The 2,272-nt window shown below is 43.1% G+C and overlaps 1 non-coding gene across 1 annotated transcript; it reads right to left on the reverse strand.

Moving 5' to 3' along the window:
• Window positions 1–1,791: 1,791 nt before the first annotated feature.
• LOC120252290 lies at window positions 1,792–1,898 on the reverse strand. Its single transcript, XR_005533833.1, has one exon. It is a non-coding gene; the product is annotated as a small nucleolar RNA R71 (small nucleolar RNA).
• Between the last annotated feature and the right edge of the window lie 374 nt (window positions 1,899–2,272).

The raw sequence follows: 2,272 nt of genomic DNA on the forward strand, positions 1-2,272 counted from the left end.
TGGATCTTGGAGTAAATGAGGAGGGTTATAAAGAGCATCTTGGGGAAAAGAAAGGGGGACTTTTTGGGAGGATTTCTGTGAGACATTTTTTGAGGGTTCTTGGCAGCCACCACTTGGGAAGAAGGAGAAAATGAAGATATTATATTCTTGAGGAGATTTTGGCTTGAAGCTTGGGAAGATCAAGGGTTTGAACTTCAAGGGGAAGCTTCATCATCAAGCGAGGAGAAGCATTCGACACCTTTTGGGCTAGAAGAAGCGTCATTCGGCCGGCATTCTTCCTCCTCTTCATCATTCGGACTAGGGAGTGCCATTTATGCATTTACTTCTTGCTTTTGTTGTGTTTGAGACATTTATTTGTGTGATGGCACACTAGACCCCCAAGGCCACTGGATGTAAGTAAACCTTGGGGGGTTCATCATGTATTTTGGATGCTTCACTTTTATTTGGAATGCATTGGTGTGATTTGTGGTTTAGCTCATGTTGCTTCATGCCTAGAACTATAATACGGAGAAATCCTTAGTTCTTACTTGAGTTGTATACGTAGACGTGACCTACTCACGTGTACTAGATCACTTTTGAGCTAAAAGGGGAGATCCTTGACCAACATGCCGAGAAATTGGATGTTGGTTGCCCCTCCGAACCATGAGGATGAACTTAGGTTAAGTGCGTCCTTGTTGCGCGATCTCCATGTTCTTAATGCAATCGTAGGAATTTGACTAAGGAGAAATCCTTGTCATCATTTGTATGGGATTAGGGTTTGACTACCGTGAAATCGGGGTTGAACTATTATTGAGATCGGTCGGTCTAAATCACCCATGCCATCTATTCTTTTGCATCCATGCATCATGGTGAACCCCTCTTGGGAATCCTCATCCCGAGGCCTATTCTTATCATTATTGCTCTTGAGATTTCCTTGCTTATTGTGGGACTGCTACACTTGTATTCTTATTTATATTATTGCACGTATTAGAGTAACACCATGTTTCAATTGTAAGGTTAGAAAGTAAGTGTTGGAGGAGTAATAGGAGCTCCTTAGTCCCGTGGAATACTACGACCCCTGTGTCACTCACAGGGTATTACTTGACGATCCCGTACACTTGCGGGTAATCAATCAAGTTTTTGGCGCCGTTGCCGGGGACATTAAGGAATTCTAGGAAACTTCTAGCTTATTGCTCTAACCATTTTTCTTTTCTTGCATTTTATTTTATTATTATTTGTTTTATTTCTTTTGAGCTTAACATCCTTTATCTTTTTTGACTTTGCAAGGTACTGTGCATGACACGAGCAAATCCGTCAAATCTAGTTGCACAAGACAGTGAAATCGAGAGAACCTTGCATCGACGGCTTAGAGAAGTGAGTGAAAGCACTAGTGAAAGAAACATCGAAATCGAGGATAGAGAATCTGTAGTTATGGCCGAAGAAAGACGTACTTTATCCGAGTATGAAAGGCCGCAATTTACGGGTGAAGAATTTAGTGTGCAAGCTCCATCCATCGCCACAAATAATTTTTAGGTCAAGGCAAGCACCATCGGCATGATCCAGAATTCAGTTCAATTTAATGGTCTTGCAAATGAAGATGCCCATGATCATCTCGCCCGTTTTCTTCAAATTTGTTCTACCTTCAAGATAAATGGGGTGACTGACGATGCGATCCAGATGCGATTATTCCCTTTCAGTTTGCGAGATGGAGCATACCGTTGGCTCACATCCTTACCACCGGGATCGATCAAAACATGGAAGGATATGGTGGAAAAATTCTTGGGAAGGTATTTTCCTCCTAGCAAAGCGGCGAAGCTAAGGCAAGAAATTTCGGCATTCAAACAAGGAGAGTCGGAGACACTATTTTAAGCTTATGAGAGATTTAAGGACCTTCTTCGAAGATGCCCCCATCATGGCTTTGCTTCTTGGATGCGGATTCAGATCATCTACAATGGGTTAAACTATGCAACTCATCAACTAATTGATGCCGCAGCGGGCGGATCTCTTAGCAACAAGTACCCCGACGATGCCGAGCAACTACTTGAATCAATGGCAAGCAATGAGTCTCATTGGGCCTCAAGAGGTGCACCACAAAAAGGGGCCGGAATTTATGAAGTCAATGCTAATGATGCTCTTGCCGCAAAGGTTGATGTGTTGTCTCGAAAGATAGACATGCTCATGGGTAGTAACTCGAAGTCAGAATCGGTGATGAGTTGTAGCACTTGTGGTGGAGGGCATGGAGTTGCTCATTGTCCAATTGCTAGTTCCTCCGTCGCCCCAATGGAGAATGTTG

The sequence above is a fragment of the Dioscorea cayenensis genome, chromosome 20 (genome assembly GCF_009730915.1).
Source record: "Dioscorea cayenensis subsp. rotundata cultivar TDr96_F1 chromosome 20, TDr96_F1_v2_PseudoChromosome.rev07_lg8_w22 25.fasta, whole genome shotgun sequence".
NCBI lineage: Eukaryota > Viridiplantae > Streptophyta > Magnoliopsida > Dioscoreales > Dioscoreaceae > Dioscorea > Dioscorea cayenensis.